Below are 18,889 nucleotides of genomic sequence, written 5' to 3'. Positions count from 1 at the left end.
TATGTACACATAAGCTAGTTGGAATTAAGACGTGGTTTTATAAATGCAATAAAACTTTAGGAAGCGTACCCTTCGATAGCTCAGTTGGTAGAGCGGTGGACTGTAGCGTGTAGTTAGTAATCCATAGGTCGCTGGTTCGACTCCGGCTCGAAGGAGTTTTTTGATGATTTTGTTTTAGGTCACTTCTGATATTTAAGGCATAAATTCTTAGATGAATCTTTAATTAATGTATAAGGATGAAAAGTTGTTTTTTGTTTATGAAAGATCAAATCCTTATCTCAAAGAAGCAATAAACTCAAAAAGTTTATTTTTAGCATCTTACATGATTGGGTTGTAGCAGGGACGTAGCTAGCTCAAAAAAGTAACGAATCTGCAAAAATCTAAAGTATCTGAAATGACGCGTGATAACGTCCTAGCGGGAACACATCAATTTTAACTACCTCTAATGTAATTGAAATTAACATGAAAGTGTGCATTTATGATAATACTTCAAAATGAATGGAATGTTGAAGTATGAGTGATAACTGTATACAAGGCAATTTATGTGTTGTCACTTTTGTAAACCCGTAAAACGGTCATTGAAAATAAGTATAAGAAAATGACAATTTAACTCAAAAACAGTTATAATGTCAACTGTAAAACTTTCGGAATTTTTGTGGAAATTTTCAAGATATTTAACGTAGTCAATAGAACGAACATTAAATGATGCAAATTTTTGTAACATACAGTTGTATTATTTTTATTTTTGAAGAAAAATCCACAGATTTCATTAGAACCAATTTTGCAATGCATAACTTTCTGATAAACTAAATCAATATGAGCTAAATGTATACAATTTAGATGTATTTAATTCGTTCAGTTTTTACGACACACATATATGTAAAACTAAACTAAAATTGAAATAAAGTTTTTTTTTGTACAAAACTATACGTTTCTGCAGACTTGCAAAAACGTACCTAGCTACATGCCTGGGTTGAATTAAAGTACATTCCTGCACCTAAATAGACACAAAGTTTTAGTTTAGATCTTCGCATTCTACTTGTGTGCAGTGCATTGAGTATATGAAAATCACACAAGTTCTTACAATAACAGTTTACAAATACAATCTAATTTCTTCTGTCAAAAACGAAATAAATATTGTTTACAATAATGCAAATTCACATGTAACAATACGACATTAACATACTTAACAGCAAAAGTTCGAAATTAAATGAGTGACCCGGACGTGATTTGAACACGCAACCTTCTGATCTGGAGTCAGAAGCGCTACCGTTGCGCCACCAAGCCGCACGTTTAATTATGTACTTAACAGTTTATAAACTTAAGTGTTTGCGTGACGTTGTAAAAGCGACCGTAATTAAGTTGATCGAAATGCTTGTTTAGCAAAAACAGCTTTTGTCTTTGAACATATGATTTGCTATAAGTTTTGCTATTTTTAATACAAACGTTTTATCAAATAATTCGATATTTCTTTCACGTTTTTTTACAGATTTAAAAACAACTTACAATTTAAACTTCTATAACGAGAGTCTCGCATATACTACTTTTTAAAGAAACTTAGTTTAAAGAAAGCTAGAATTATTAATTAATTCATTATAATATAAAGCAAAATTTAATTAAACTTATGTAATTAAAGTACAGTTTTTGTACTGAATTTATATAAATATTAAAATAGAACTTAAGCATACTATCGTTAGCTATGGGATAGCTTATTAATAATTGTTTAATAAAAGAAGAATTTTAGTTAAATAAAAGTATTAATGCAAAGTAATTAAAATCAAACAAAAAAAGGAAAATATTTAAGTAATTTTTTTAACTGTTTATTAATTGATAAAACTATGTTTTAACTTTAAATGCTGTTGTAAACTGTTTAAAATTTTGTTTTTAAGTAGTTTAAACATTAACTTGTAACTTTTTCCCTAATCTCACAAAAACCATTTTGAAATTTAAATAGAAAAATATGGCTTAATATAAAAAAATAGTATTAATGTATAAATAGGTTAATCTAAAAAACTCAACTTCATCGAAAAATTAAAAGGAAGCGAGGCGCCACCGAGATTCGAACTCGGGATCTCCTGTTTACTAGACAGGCGCTTTAACCAACTAAGCCATGGCGCCGCTTGAGTAGATGCATATTGTTCAAATTATAATTGTAATGAAACGTTACTCGATATGCCGACTTCTACTAAGAAAATATACAAAACGTTACATACAATACAAATTCTTACTTGTTAAAGTTTGAAGCTTATTGGAAGTACAGTCAATAACTTTTGTACCTTTTTTTAATAAAAAAAATGCTTTTAATTTTAGTTTAACTTATATTATTTAAATTATTCTTTAAAGGGCTGCTTTAATTTAAAAACTTTTATTACAAGTTAGTTTATAGTTTGTCTCAACACTAATTATAACTTGAAATGAGTATTTAAGTCTACTCACAACTAAGTTGTATACAAAGTTGGTTATGTGATTTTTTCTTTCATTATACAAAACTTTATTTTTTGAAAGTAAGTCGCCCGGAACGACTACGTAACACTGTTAGTTAAACTTAAAATTATTAACTCAACCTTATATGTACTTACTTTAACCTTACACTTACTTTTACCTTCAACAAAAACATCGGCGAAAGTCTGCAGAGCAAAAGCCTGGACTTTTGTATGCCGTGAGACAATACTTTAACCTTATACTCACTTTAAGCTTATACTGTTACTTTAACCATATACCTACTTTAACCTTATACTGTTACTGTAACCTTATGCTATTACTTCATCATTATACTATAACTTTAACCTTATACTTACTTTAAGCTCATACTGCTACTTTAAGCTTATACTGTTACTTTAACCATATACCTACTTTAACCTTAAACTCTTACTGTAACCTTATACTATTATTTTAACCTTATACATGGTAGTTTTAATCACACTGTAGGAATAACCTAATTTGAATGTCAGCTAGCTATTAAAGTTTGTTTCCACATAAATATAGTTAGTCATCTAACACATGGGTAGTCAACTTATAGCCCGCGGGTTGGATCCGATCCGAACAGTGAAAGTTACAAGACCGCCAAGATCCGACACTCGAAGGCTTGCAAAGATACAAACTTGGTCCGCTAAACCAAACTTTTAGACTTACACTATATATTCTTTGGTTTAAAGTTGGTTGTTAAAGTTTTAATCTTAGGTAAAAACATGACGTAACATATTAACTTAACCGTGAAAACTTTTAGCTTTGCAAAATATAAAGGTCGAGACGGATGTTATTTTAGCAGAAAACAAAATTTCAATTTCTCTTCAAGTTAAGAAAAAATTACATTACTTGCTGCTTACAAATTTCAACAATCAGAAGTTTATTACAAAGCAGTGTTTCTCTCTTCTGAGACGGTAAGTAATAATACTTTTGTGAAAATAGTATAAACAGTTAATAGTTATAAAAGTTAGAAGATATAAAGGTTAAACTTCAGTTTAAAAAAAAAGATGGTCGTTTTGCTACTGTTTGAAGGACCTAAACGAAAAATGCGTCGACCGGGAGTCGAACCCGGAACTAGTGCTTGGAAGGCACCAATGCTAACCGTTACACCATCGACGCTTGTGTCAAAATCGCGGAATTAAGGAATATATACTTATCTACCGCTATTAACCGTCTTACAAGCGTTAAGAGAAATTGCTAAGGTTAGACTCGAGTAAATTTACTCGCGGCATCAAACCAATAATTTTATAAACACATAAATGTGCTTGTCGTTGTGGCCGAGTGGTTAAGGCGATTGACTACGTTCGAGTCCTTCCGACGACGCTTTTTACCAAGTTTTAGTTGTCATTGACTAGTTCGTAATATTTTAGCTTCATCTGCATGACTAAAGTTAAGTTTTTGCTTTTAGTTTAAATTCACAACTAGATCATTATATCTGTAGTAGATTTAAATAAGTTGATTTGTAATTTAAAAATGTTATAATTTTTTTATTAGCATTAAAATAACATATATTTAATCATTTTTCTTTTTCATTTCATAATGAATAAGATTGAAAAGTATGATACCTTAGAATGAAAATATAAAAACATAGAGTTATGATTTATTAATATTTTTAACAAACTGCAACAAGTTATCACTTCAAACTGTAAGAAAAAACTATTTCCATATAAGCTAAAATTCAAAATTAAATTTAATATATGTTAAAACAAGTAATTGTTTTATTAGTTTTCTCGTTAAGGAAAAAATCCTTAATTAGTAATATAAAAACCTTAAGTTTGCAAATTAAAATAGTATTATAGTTAAAAAAGAAGTTAATAAAGTTTTGTGGAAATAAGTACAATTGTAATTGTGTTTTCATTGTTTTCTAGTTGAAATTAAACCATTCTCTTCTAAATTTATCAGTTTAATAAAACAAAATGTAGTTTGGTTGCAGTTAATTTGTTTTAAATTTGCATAAAAAAGTTGTAAATTTTGCTAACATTGTATTAGGCTTGATTATTTTTTTAAATATTGACCAAAAACGTTATTATGTAGAGCTGTTTGAAAACAAACGATGTATGTGCAAAACTATTTTAATCGTTCAGTAAAACTTTCTTTTAAAAGTTTTTTTGGAATAGTTATTATTAGGTGCACATAATTTAAAAATTTAAAAATAGAAATCTTAAGCCCACATTTAACTAAATATTTAAAAAATTCTCAATAAAAGAGTTATTGCAGCTTTTTACTACTCATATAAGTAATTCATTAAAAGGTTGTAAGCATAATTAGACTTATGCATTAATGAAAGCACAGAAAAATAAAGTTTATTATGTTTAGTACCAGGCTGAACAATACTTCTTATATATAATTTCAAAAAATGTTCTGAACTTAATATATAAAGAAGTAGATGTTTATTGAAATTTTATTTAGTTAAATCAGCTGAAAAAAATAGAAGAAAGTGCTTTTTTAGCAGTTATTTGTATATATTTTTCAACATAAACAATAGTCAATTTAAAACAATTTAAATTTAATAGCTTAAAGTAGTTTGAGATGAAATAAAACATTACAAATTTATTAAACTTTTTATAAAGCACAACTTCAATTTCATTTGACCTTAATTATAAAATGTATTTATAAACTCTACACCAGGGTTTCCCAAACTCATTTACTAAATCGCCCCCTTTTCAGTAATTTGAAAAAAAATCGCCCCCCACAATTTTAAAAAGTAGTTTTTCTTTTGAGTACAAACTTTTGAGCTAAAAAAAAGTTGTGTTCGAAATGTAATTTAGCCTGGTACTTCTTATGCACGCACTTTTGTGTTCAAAGTAGTTTACAAGGCTTGAGAAAATAATTTACAGTTATTTTCTTAGAAGCCCAGTAAAGTGTATTAAAATACTTAATTATTAAAAAGCCTTGTGTAATCTTTAATCAATCTTGTTTAAATATGAACTGTTGTGAAACTGGTGAAACTTTAAGGCCAGTGGTGGACAACTTTTGTAGTCAGCAATTCATATTTACTAAAATATCTTTTCTAGTTTTAACTCGTTAATAAAAAGTAAATGCGGGCTGCATGATTTAAAAAAAAAACAAATAAGAAAATTAAAAAACTCGAGCAAAATTGTAATAAAATGATTTAGTATTATTGTGATCTAGAAAATACTATTGTGAACTGAAAGCGAAATGAAAGCGTATTTCAAAATGTTAAGTATCAAAAAACTAAATTTTATTTATTTTGCACAAGTAGTTTTCAATTTACTTAGCGGGTCGAAATTCAACTGGATCTGCGACTCGATCTGAGCCGTACGTTACCCATCTGAAATTTTAACTTAAACCTGACATTATAATAACATCACATATAACAAATTTCGGACATTTAAAAGTTAATACTAAGTAACTTATTTAAGCCGCACAAAACACTTAAATTATTTTATAAATAGGCATATTTTAAAATAACTATACCAGAGAATAAAAAACTATAAAATAATGAACACATGGTTGCCACTGGTCAAGCTGAGAAAAAATTCCTGACTTTTTCCTGACTTTTTACCAAAATTTTCCTGACTTTTATAAACCAAACTCTTAAATTAAACTTATTCTAAAATACATAATCTAACACTTGAAATTATATAAAGCTTTCAATCTAATTTTTATACAGGTTAAAAACAACAGTTTTTTGCTGAATTCTATCATCAAACTTCCAGTACTTAAGTGAAGTAATTTTAAAAAAAAGACATAAAAAAGTAAACTAAATCTGTTGTATAAAATATTTCCTCTAATCATTTAGTATAAAATTTGTAACAAATAAATATACTCTTATTTACTTTAAAAACTTAAGTTACTCTACAAAAAATACAAATAATGTGTAAACTTAATCTTGGCATATACCTCTCTTAAAACTTATTTCATAAATTTAAACAACTATAAAAAATTATAAAGAGATAAAGTATACACATCAACTTGATCCATAAAATACTAAACTAACTGCTTAACTATAAAGAACTTAACTATTTACTTAAACAAAAAACACTTAAATTCTAAAATTATGCTAGATAAACTTTTGTGTATATATCAGTTTCACTATGGAAGTGTCCTTGCTACAGATTATCAATACTAAAAAGCTTACAAAATCTGCTTGTTAAAGTAGGGTACTTGTTCAATATGTTAATAGAAATTTTTTGCAGTTTTATAAAGGATATTTTATTTCGAAAGCAAAATTATTGGATTCTATTAGCAAATTTCTATCGTGACGTAACTATAGTGGTAGGATGGAGCTGATTTTCATTTCTACTGATACTGACGTCGTTCCAAGGACGCATACAAATTTTCATCAACAATAATCGAGTTACTTTGCTGAAATCGTGTTCCAATTTTATTTTTACAATTTCCACTGTGAGGAGTTTTTTATCTTAACTTATACCAGGTGAAGGCATTGGAAATAAAATTAAATATTTTTGTAAATTTCTAGGAAAATTTTGGAATTTTTTTCTGACTTCAAAGGACTTTTAATTAATTTTTACCGTTTGAAGGCTTTGGAAAACAAGGAATTTTGTAAAATTAAAATGACATAATCTGACTTTTTTTAATTTTATCAAATTTCCTGACTTTTCCTGACTTTTTTTAAAACCCCCCATTTTTTCCTGATTTTTTTTTTTTTTAATTTCTCCTGACTTTTCCTGATTTCCTGACTTTTCCTGACCGAGTGGCAACCCTGTGAACAGTTTATTTTACACATAATAAAATAAAAATTAAAAAATAATTTCTGATCTAGTTTGAGGAAGTTTGACCGACTGGTTGATTATCTTACATGAAAAGTGGTTTCATCAACAGCTTCAATTAATGCAGTAAATTTATTAATTTCAATGCTAAGATATATTGTAAGCAAGTTAGTTGTAAAATTAAAAATTTAATTTCAAACTTTTTAAACTATTTGTTTTGTAGTACAACACCATGTAATAGTATTTGACTTGGAATAATCTTTAGGGAACTAAACCTTAATTCTAACAATTTTTTTTCTTTATTAAAATTCAAAAATAAAAAATCCAATGTTTTACAGTTAATTCTGAGAACAGAAAGTAATCAATTAAAAAAACTTTTAACTAGGTTAATTTTTTTTTTGTAACTGTAGCAGTCTTTCTGATGGCTTATTTAGTTCTGTTTAAATTTTTTTTCTAGCTATTAGCCTCTAATAATTTAACAGAGGAAAACAGTGAAAAACTAAAAGCTAGTGTTGAAGTATTAAAATAAACTAAGTATGTTCTAATTGCTAATATATGTTGAATTAAGATAATACAAAAAACAGTTGTATTAATAGTTTAAAACTCCTTATATAATAATAAATTTTTTAACAATAATAAATAAAGTTAGAAAATAAAATTGAGTTTAAGAAACTTTTAAATGAAAACGTAGAAGTCATTTGAAATAGAGACCTCAAATTTATACTCTTTTAAAACCGAAAAATTTTTTATAGACATAAAAACTTTAAGGGTTACCAGAATTTTACAATCAGATAATAGTTATATAGTGATATAAGTTATATACAGATTAAACAAGTAATAACAAAAACCTGTCTTTTAAACAAATATTTTAATCACTATGCTATAAAAACTTCTAGTGTAATGTAAAACGACGAATATGAACTACAAAATTAACAAGGTCAAAACAAAACTATTAACAACTTTAAAACAGAAACCATTTAATAAATATAGTAGACTTCCGCTTGAGTTCGCACTTTGAAAAAAATCAAAAAGTGCAAACTCAGAAAATTATTACAATTTTTTTTTTTACAAAATGACAAATTTCAATATGTTATATGCAATAATGTTAAGATTAAACATGAAATCCACTTCAATATAAAACAAACTTTCATAAAAAAAAAGATCTATACAAGCTATTAAATATTATCTATATTTTGTTTTATAAATATTTAGTTAGTAATAGACTTTACTTAAGTTAAATTTAAGAAAATATAAATTTGCACTTTTTTTTGGGTAAAAAAGACAAACTCAAGAGGAAGTCTACCATAATTAGTATTTATTAGGCATTATGCAAACCTGTTGTAGAATAAATAGCTTAATAAAGTTATTATTTTAAAAAGACTACTTAAATACAATACAAACCGGGCTAAATAAGAAATATTTCAAAAGATCAAATAAAAATAAAAAACTTTCAAAAAATAATGTCTGCTACTGAAGTCTAATATTATGTGAAGGATAAGGTTCATGACTGCTTGCAAGTTTTTCTAATCTGATTCTTAATCAGTAAAATAGAGCCTTAAGTCACCTCTTTTATAAATATCTAGATTAGATCTTTTGCTCAAGATGCTGATAACTGAACTGAAAGCTTTCTCAACAACATAGCTAGAAGGAAAAGCAATAAACAACAGTCTAAATTCCTCTCAAATGATTGGATACTTTTGCCTTAGTTTTTGTTGAGTCCAAAAGCTTTCATATCGTTCTTTGGAAGAACTTACTTTAAGTTCAAGGTCAGTTTGTAAGTCGTTTACTTCAAAAGTATCTGCCTCGAAGGGATCCATATTTTTATCTATATGATAGCTTTTTTGTGTCAAATCTAAATTTTACTACTTAATATGTTAAAATTGTTAAAAATTCCAGATTTTTTCTAAGATATTTTTTTGCCTAAATTGTCAAATTTCAGAATTTTCCAGGTTTCTAGGTAAATTGGCAACTCTGTATAGTTTTATTTCTTAGTCTAACTTAGTGACTTTTCAAAAAAAAAAAAAAAAAACTGGAAATATCATGAGGTGATAGTTAATAATAAATAACATAGATTTTTACAAACCATTTATGATCCCAAATAACATATATGTCAGGTTATAAAATAGTGAGAGGGATTTAAATCGTCTATGATCTATGTAATTCTTAAATATAGAAATATTTACTTGAAAGTAGGAGTCATAAGCACTTGATTTTTTTTTCTATCTGTTACATAAATAAAAGAAACTTTTTTGTTTAAGTTTCACCTCAGGGTCAAATAATTAATAGCAAGCTAAAATTAGTAAAATAGCAAGAAAAAAAGTAAAAATCTTATGACAGCCCAAAATTTTTAAATCGCCCCCTTTTCGCCCCCTTACTAGTTATCGCCCACCCTTTCGCCCCCTTACTAATTATCGCCCCCCAAATTACTAAAATCGCCCCCAGGGGGGCGATATCGCCCACTTTGGGAAACCCTGCTCTACACTTTGAAATTAGTTATAAATAGAATTACTTAGTAATTAGTGCTGTTCTCAGACGTTTTTTACTATATATATGTTATTAAAAGATAATTTTTCGCTATGTATGCACTTTAATACAGTGTTTGTTTTACACTAATTGAAATTAAAAAAAACTAAAAAGCAGTCTGACAGGGGACTAGAAACCCTGACCGTTGGATTAAAATTCAACGCTCTACCGACTGAGCTAGCCAGGCTTGTACATATGTTCTAAAATAACAATGTATATACTAATAAGCTAAACAACGTTTAATGTATACTTTCGTTTTCAAAGTGATGTCACATTACTAGTTAACCATGAACATAAAATTTGGTTTATACGTTTTTTTGATTAATAAGTTTAAACAAATAAAAACAACTTTTTGGTGCAAAAAGTTTTTATTTCAAGTTTTTAATTTTTACTTTTATAAATTTATTGTTGAAATTACTAAATTACTTTTTTTAAATACTTACAATGTATTTTTTTTTCTGTTTTAGTAAAGGCAAATCAAATTAGTAAAACTTTTATATGATTTTTTCAAGTTATATAAATAAATGACAAAAATTAAGTGTGATTAATTTAAATAATAACTTTTTTTTCTTATTTTTGATTTTAGTTCGTTTAGAAAAAAAAAAGTTTATCTCATGGTGAAGCGGTTCACCAGACTTAGTTTTTCTTGCTTTCATGAAGGCGAGTTAAAAACACTTCAAAATACTTTTCTTTCCCTTGCCGATCCAGGTAACTTAGTTTCGAAAGTTATAACAAGAAATAGAAGTTCAACAGCTTTAAAAATGATTGGCCCCCAGAAGTGTGCAGTAAAATTAAAACTTCCTTATCTTGGAAATACTTTTGAGAGGTTTTCTAAGAAAATTTTTGAGGAAATAAACTAGGTTTTCAGCTCTGTTCATTTAAGAACAGTTTTGTATACTGATCAACCTCTAAGTGGAATTTACAAAGATGTTTCTCCCTCCCATGAAAAAAGTAACATCATCTATAAATTTTGTTGTCACTGTGGTAGTGACTACGTGGGAAAAACATCTCAAAGGTTTCATGTAAGAATCGATCAGCATGTTCCGAAAATTTTGAAAAGCTGGTTTGGTGTTCGTTCGGAGAAACCAACGAAAAAGTACCTCTCGCCGATTGGGCAACATTTGTTTGACAACCCGGAATGTGCTAAAAACTATAAAAAGTAGAACTATTCAGTCTTAGTGAGAGCGGAGAACTCTTTTCAGTTACATATCTGGAAGCCTTATGCATTCAATCTTTGAGGCCCAGTTTATGTAAGCAGAAAAAGTTTGTATATCTGACTAGACTTTTTAAATCCTATATAGTTTCCCGTTAAAATTTTTTTAAAGTGTAGTTTTATTTTCATTTTTATCGCTGGTTTGTTTTAGTTTGGTTTTAATTAGAGATGTACCGGACCCACAATTTTGGGTCCGGCCGGACCCGGATCCGGACTTTTTTTTCAAATTAGAATCCGGCCGGAACCGGATCCGGACTTTTTTTTCAAATTAGAATCCGGCCGGAACCGGATCCGGACTTTTTTTTCAAATTAGAGTCCGGCCGGAACCGGATCCGGACTTTTTTTTCAAATTAGAATCCGGCCGGATCCGGATATCAGACAAAAACGGCAATATCCGGCCGGACCCGGACCCGGATAGTGAGTTCGGTACATCACTAGAATAAGGTAGCCTGAGTCAGAATGAGGTTTTTAAAAACTGAAGAAAAAAGAACTTTAATCTAATAATAAGTAGAACAGCTAGCCACAAGGTTCACAAATTTAGGTGTTATTTACAATTAAAAATCTGAAATCAAGTTCTTGAACAAAATACACTAAAAAATTACAAAGTATTGAAAACTGGATCAGCTCAAACTCATTCAAAATCTAAAAGAAAACTAGCCTGAGTTTTTATAAAAAATTAAACTAGCTTGAGGCAGTCCAAGATTTTCTAAAATTCCCAAACATTTTCAAACTAGCAGGGTTGCCACTGTTTAAGTCAATAAAACAACTAGAGTGAGTATAAACAAGCCTGAGTCAGTATAAGGTTTTAAAAAACTAAAAAATTAATTTAATCTAAAAATCAGTAGAACAGCTAGCAAAGGTTGACAATTTGGTAGTAAAGTTGTGGACTGACTGTGGTACACTTAACTTATTAGTACTACCCATCATAATTAAATCCTACCTAATTTAATTAAAATCTAACAAATACTAAATTGTAAATGAGACTACTTTCTATAATCAGATACGACAGTTTTGAGTGTTGAATCATTTATATAAAACACAACAAGAAATACTAGCATATACAAAATTATTAATTACTTTGGTAACACTTTAAAAACTGGAAGCTATTTAAATCTATATCAAAAGATTTAAAACAAAAAACCAAAAATTAAATAAAACTTTTAGTAAACAAGAAACTTTAAAATTTTTAATAAACTATTAAACTATAAACCTGGCTTAAATATTTAAACAATTAAACACCTGTTGAAATATTCACTTTTAAAACAAAACACTACTTACAATAAGCATTCACAAAAACGTTCAAGATATTTGTTGCTTCAAGCTACACACCAAACTAACTAACTGCTTACATATAAACTGCCTGTTATGTTCTGATATTTCGCTGCATCAGTATTTAGTTTGAAACATTTCGTCATATGATTCTCATTGGCTCGTACATTCAACCGTATTAACTCTAAATATTCTCTGAGCTCAACTTTAAACAATAAATAATGCAAGTATTCATTCCAAAGATTTCAATTTTACAACATATGTAAAGAGTTGCATTTCATGAAATGTTTATTTCATAGTTTAAATGTAAAGAAATGTAAATTAGTCACGTGTACAAAATGAGCCCATCACGGTAGGTGTTTAATTTTAACTGACGAAAATGACTCTTAATAGTTTACACATGGTTTGTTTTTGAAAAAATAATTTTCAGTATGATCTTTTTTACTAACTAGTTCCGGGTCCGGCCGGATCTCTGTTAGGATCCGGCCGGACCCGGATCCGGACTTTTTTTTCAAATTAGAATCCGGCCGGAACCGGACCCGGACTTTTTTTTCAAATTAGAGTCCGGCCGGAACCGGATCCGGACTTTTTTTTCAAATTAGAATCCGGCCGGATCCGGATATCAGACAAAAATGGCAATATCCGGCCGGACCCGGACCCGGATAGTGAGTCCGGTACATCACTAGTTTTAATCTAACGAGTTTTATTAGAACAGCAAAGTTCTATAGTATAAGCTTATGGTTAGTTTTAACATTCGATTATTACGTCATTTTATATTTTAAAACTTTATTTTACAGTATAAATTTTATTTCTAATTACAATTCAGTTCAACTTAGTAAAATACAATTTCTTATGAGCCTTACTACGAAAGTACTCAAACAAATTTAAAAAAAAATAGATGTGTTTTGTTATATTTAAAAAAAAAATATCTCAAATTAAATTTATTGACAGACGTTTACCACAAACTTTAGATTCTTTTATTTTATATTTTCTATTTTTGTTAATATGTTTGTTTTGTAAAATGTTGTGTTTGATTGAAAAGTCATGTTCTTAAATTTTGAGAAATATATGACAATAATTGTTAATAAATTAATTGAAAGTTTCTTTAGTTTTTATTTTTAAGACTATAGTTTAAGTTAAGAAAAAAAAAAAACACAATAAAAATTGTATTTAATTAAGTTTTTTTTTGTAGTTTATAATGAAAAGACTATCGTTATTTTTAATATTTCTCTCAGTTTTTTTAAACATTACAGTTATCACTTTGTTTAAGTTTTTTTTTACATATTCAATTAAAAAACGAAAAATAAAGTTAAAAAACAAAACTGAAGAGGTATTTATTGTTTACAAAAGTAGGTTTACTTAAATACATATAGTTTACTTTTGTATGTAAATGTATTAAACCAAAAGTGTTGTGAACTTAAAACTGTAGTATATTTTAGTTATGTTAAATTATTTTGTTTAATAATGTTTAATATTTTGATCAAGTTGAAATCAGTATTTAAAAAGACATAGTTTAAACTTTTCTGCATAAAATTTTTAAATGTAAAAAAGCAGTTTTTTCAACGAGAATATTTTTGAACAAAATACATTTAAATAAATATAATTGTATGTAAACAACAAAATTACTTAAATAAGTATGTTTTGATATTTTAAAGCAATGGATATTTAAACTAAGTTTTATAAGAAAAAAAAGAGCTTTGTATAAACTTTGAAATTCGATAGGCCTTTAGTAAGCACAGCATATAATACTAAACAAGTACATTTTAGCAACTATAAATACTATTATACATCCTACATGGTCTAGTGGTTAGGATTCCTGGCTTTCACCCAGGCGGCCCGGGTTCGATTCCCGGTGTAGGAATATTTTTTTAATATACTGTGGAGCAATGTTTTTAAGAAGTTAAGTTTACTAGTAACAACTTAAAAAAAATTAATTTCAATTATATCTTAAACAATTTCTACATTTTGTTTCAGAATAAGCAACATCCAATTAAGCAGTTATTAATTTAACTTTATTAGAAACGATTAGCTTAATATTTTTTCAAATGCTTAATAACTTAAATTTCACAACGTTATGCTTTTTTTAATTTTAAGTAGACTTAACTGTAAATAAATTATTAACAAACAAACTGCTAACAAATTTTTTATAAACTTTACTACACTTTGAAAAACAAATAAATTCAACTAGTTTTAGCTAACGCGTAAGAAATTTAAATATAAAAATGTAATTTAAATATACTAACTACAGTTTACTACTGCAAAAAAAAACTTTTTATTATATTGTGTTTCAATACTCAAAAGTTTACCCACAAGTATAAAAGAATCAAATTTTAGAAACAATGAGAAATCCTCACTGTATTTAAAAACATAATTTATTATTTGTTTTTTGCTCAAAAGAACTTTAAATGTACCTTAGTTATGTATGAAAACTATTTTTGTATTTTAAATTAATTTTAAAATTTTAGAAAACTGATTGTTTTTAACTCAAACTTACATTTTTTTGTCATTTTTTATTTTTAAAACTCTTTTTGAAACTTAATGAAATACAAATTTAAAAAAATTGTGATAAATTATTACAACCTTTAACAAACTTTATTTTTTCAACTCGTAGTTTAAAAATGTAATCTTTATGACAAGAATCTAATTAAATATAATCTTATAATAACTAAAAGCATTATTCTAATGTAAAACATTAAATAAGTTTTCTTTTTCAGTGATCAAGTCATTGAAAAAAAAAGATAATCTGTACATGTGTTAAAAAAAGTGTTTGATGTTATTAAATATTTATGATTTATTCTAAAATTCAAGTATAAAATAAAAGTTATTAATGAAATCAAAGAAACTCAATAAAATTATTTATTTATAAAGGGATTTTAAACTTTTTCAGTTGTGAGCTCGTTGTTTAGTTTTGTTCAAATTGGTCAAAAAATAACCTTGATTATGATGTCATTAATGAACTTATTCAACATTTAAACGTATCAAACAAGTTTAATATATTCTATTTGTAGCTTAAGCATCTGAAAAAACAAATATTTGAATAGGCAAAGATTTCATAAGAAGCGTTGTTAATAATACAAGCTGCAGTTTAGGCTTATATGCTTCATGAGTAAAGGTATTTAGCTAGAACGAGTATATGTTTATATACGCACTATATTACGTGGTGTAATGGTTATCACACTGGACTTTGAATCCTGTAATCCGAGTTCAAATCTCGGCGGGACCTCATTTTTCAATTAGTCCTTTTTTATTTTGGTTTCGTAAGAACTTTTTTTATATGTGCTCTTTCGTATCTTATTACTTTTCGCTACAATTGAAGCACCTTCTGATACAAAGTTTCATGTATTGAGTAGTAAAAAAGTTTCTTCTATATACAAATTTTGTATTTAGGCCACTTATTAACATACTTATAAGCAAATAAGCATGTTGTATACTCAGTAAAAGTTTTGTAATAAGTAAACTTTTTAATAACTTTATACTACAGTGAAACTAGTTCAATATTTTTAATAAAACATTTTAGCTAAAAAAATATTTACTAAAAGTATTTTTTTTTACTTGAAAGTAGTTTAAAGAAAATTGTTGTTACAAATAACTTTCATAATTAAGTTACAAATATCAACAGTTACTGAAATGTTTAAAGAAGTGTTAAAATATTCTAAAATTTTATCAAAAAGAAAATTAGTATTTTTTTAAAAGAAGAACTTATGTTTGGTGAATTATAAATTTATCAACTACCTTTTTTATTTACTACAATAAAGAGTAGATAAAATGTTACAATAGTTATTTTTGTAGAAAATTATAAACTTAACTATAACATAAAACTTAACACTGTAAGTATAACAAATTCATAATTTTAAACAAAGTATTAGGAAAAAATTAAACAGAGATTTTTAGGAGTATACAATGAACATTTTAAAGCTTTAAAAATAAAATGACTAACAAGTAACTTGGAAATGTGCTACATGTTAAATAAATTTCCTTTCAAGGTTTTATGTAGATTTGAATATTGAAAGTTGCTTGTATATCAACAAATAAATTGAGTTCACACATTAGAAAAAAATTACTTTACACTTTAAAAGTTTGTATTATAATGCATATGATTTAATCTTGAATGCTGTATAAAACAGCAGTCAAACATGTTAAAGTATACAAGATGATATGTAAAGTTTACTATATATTCGCTATATTATGCTGTCAATCGCAAGTCAGGATGGCCGAGTGGTCTAAGGCGCCAGACTCAAGCGATATGCTTCATCGCTATGCGATGCAGAGCGTTCTGGTCCACAATTGTGGGCGTGGGTTCGAATCCCACTTCTGACACATTTTTAGGTTTTTTTCAAGTCAATGTCTGTCATTCATTACTTAGTTGTACCTTTGAAACTTTTTGAAAACTTTAATTTATGTTTTAATGTGTTATTACTTTAGCTTAAATAAGTTTGTTGTATTAGCTATTTTTTCTTTGCTCTGATTACAAGTTTTGTAGACTGTTTACGAAACTTGATTTGAAACACTGGTTTGTAGTGGCTCTGTTGTTGCTAAAAATAATATTAGCTAAATGAAACATTTTGAAACACAAACATTTAGGCATGGAATTTAAAGCTATGAAGAAAAATACAACAGAATGTAAGTTAAAATTTTTGCTTATTCTGTCATGTATAAAAAATATGTTTGAATAATAAAATGACATCATAATCAACTAAGTTTAAACTTTTAACATGTACAAATACAGTAAAACTTAATGTGATAACATTTAAATCAATACTAGTTCTTAGTTTATTTTATTGTTTTGTGTGTTAAACTTTTGTTAAACACATGTAATTTATATTAATATTTATTTATATACATGAGTTGGATGATTGTTTTTTATAATATTAATTTAATTTTCATTACTTTAATCATGTATTAAACTTTTCATTCCATAAATGTGCTACTGAAATTTAAAATCTAAATAAGTTTCTGAAACTTCTATAAACTTGATTGCTATTGAAATAGAAAATTTGTATAAATTTTTTTTGTTGTTATCCATGCACCTTAAACTATTTTACACAAGTATTTTGGTATTAAGCTCAATTTTAACTTTTTAGCTCATATCAGTATACAAAAGATTGAACTATTTAGCAAATACTTAAAAGTTCTATTACTGTTCAAAGTTTACAAAAAATTTAAATATATGAAAATTATGTAGCTGTTTCAGTTCATAAAATGTTAAATTTACCTACCAATCAATTATATTCACTTAAGTAATGTGTTAGTTTATCTAAAGCTTAAAAATCATCTCCCCACGCTATTTCCTCCCCACGCTACGCTTCTGCTGTACAGTTATTATTTCTTTTCAAAAGTTTTAAGTAAATCTTTGATCGTGTTCAGATCTTAATTGTTCATATATCAAAATCATCAAATACTTTTTTTATTCATTATATTTAAAACTATATGCTGTCATTTCTTACGAACTATCCATCTATTTGCAACTTTTAATTTGACAGTAAGCACATCATCAGAAATATCATACAGAAGTTTTTCACAACAATGTTTTTTTTTTAAGTCGTCTATGTTGGTTTAGCTTGCCATGAGCTTAAATTTATTTCATTTTATTACAAATTTTCAATAAACCTGTTATCACAAGCTTCTTGTATCAAAAGTTATGCCATAAGCACAGGAAAACATCTTGAACAAAATGCTTGTGGTTACACAACTATTAGAAAATAAAATAAATATGTAGTACTTAGCAACAGTATACTGGTTAACAAATTTAATTGTACAACTTTCGGATAGTTACAGTACTTCATATAATAGTGAAATGCATGTTTATATACAACGTATACATTAATTTATATTTAAAATTATATATATAGCTTAAATTTCAATGTGTTAAAAATCTTTGTCTTAAATAAATATTTGTTTAAATACAACGTATGCATACAATACACATTAAATTTTTCCATATATAAGCTGTTTTAATACTTATAACAACTTATATTCAAAATTTTCACTGAAAACATCGGGAAGGAATTTATTGGTAAGAATTTGATCTCTGTGAAGTGTAGACTATATTAAAAGGTTATATTTTTCTAGTAAAACTTAGCAGTAATTAATAAACTTGGTTTAATTTTTGCTTATACACCTTCATTTACGTTTCTTACTGGTATATTCCAAAAAAAGTTAATTAATTGATACAGGTAGATATAATTAAAATGAATTGTGTGTTTCAGTTATGAATAATGTTATTAAAGCTGAATATTTTAACTTCTAGAGTTAATGAATAGCAAAATTGGGTTTAGTTTTAAACTTTTATGCTTATAAACAATTTTAAGTTAGTTTGTTGATAAATATGATGAACCACTTTTACTAAATACCAGGGACGTAGCTAGATCAAAAAAGTTACGAATCTGCAAAAACTAAAATATCTGAAATAACACGTCATAGCGGTAACACAGCAATTTAAACTACCTCTAATATTATTGAATTTAATCTGAAAATATGCAGTCATGCTAATACATCAAAAATTTAATGTTGAAGTACGAGTGATAACTGTATACAAGGCAATTTATTTTGCTCCACACCCCATATGACTCTTTATTTCATGTCACTTGTCTAAACCAAGAAAACATTCATTAAAAAAAATCACAATTTAACTTAAAAACATTAATATTGTTTTCATTCAAACATTAAAAATTATAAAATCAAACATTTAACGTAGTCAATAGTAACAACAAGTTATGCAAATTTT

At 26.9% G+C, this 18,889-nt stretch overlaps 6 non-coding genes across 6 annotated transcripts; 3 read left to right on the top strand and 3 right to left on the bottom strand.

Moving 5' to 3' along the window:
• Positions 1-69: 69 nt before the first annotated feature.
• On the top strand, positions 70-155 carry Trnay-gua (transfer RNA tyrosine (anticodon GUA)). The gene is given in 2 exon segments: positions 70-106; positions 120-155. It is a non-coding gene; the product is annotated as a tRNA-Tyr (tRNA).
• A 1,060-nt stretch (positions 156-1,215) lies between these two features.
• Positions 1,216-1,287, bottom strand: Trnaw-cca (transfer RNA tryptophan (anticodon CCA)). Its single transcript has one exon. It is a non-coding gene; the product is annotated as a tRNA-Trp (tRNA).
• A 757-nt stretch (positions 1,288-2,044) lies between these two features.
• Trnat-agu (transfer RNA threonine (anticodon AGU)) lies at positions 2,045-2,118 on the bottom strand. The gene has a single exon. It is a non-coding gene; the product is annotated as a tRNA-Thr (tRNA).
• Positions 2,119-3,513: 1,395 nt separating this feature from the next.
• On the bottom strand, positions 3,514-3,585 carry Trnag-ucc (transfer RNA glycine (anticodon UCC)). The gene has a single exon. It is a non-coding gene; the product is annotated as a tRNA-Gly (tRNA).
• A 10,369-nt stretch (positions 3,586-13,954) lies between these two features.
• On the top strand, positions 13,955-14,026 carry Trnae-uuc (transfer RNA glutamic acid (anticodon UUC)). The gene has a single exon. It is a non-coding gene; the product is annotated as a tRNA-Glu (tRNA).
• A 2,340-nt stretch (positions 14,027-16,366) lies between these two features.
• Trnal-caa (transfer RNA leucine (anticodon CAA)) lies at positions 16,367-16,482 on the top strand. Its single transcript has 2 exons — positions 16,367-16,404; positions 16,437-16,482. It is a non-coding gene; the product is annotated as a tRNA-Leu (tRNA).
• The last annotated feature ends 2,407 nt before the right edge of the window (positions 16,483-18,889 follow it).

Source organism: Thalia democratica, chromosome 6 (assembly GCF_965202585.1).
Source record: "Thalia democratica chromosome 6, ktThaDemo2.hap1.1, whole genome shotgun sequence".
NCBI classification, from domain to species: Eukaryota; Metazoa; Chordata; class Thaliacea; order Salpida; family Salpidae; genus Thalia; species Thalia democratica.
This window is presented reverse-complemented; position numbering and strand designations above follow the sequence as displayed.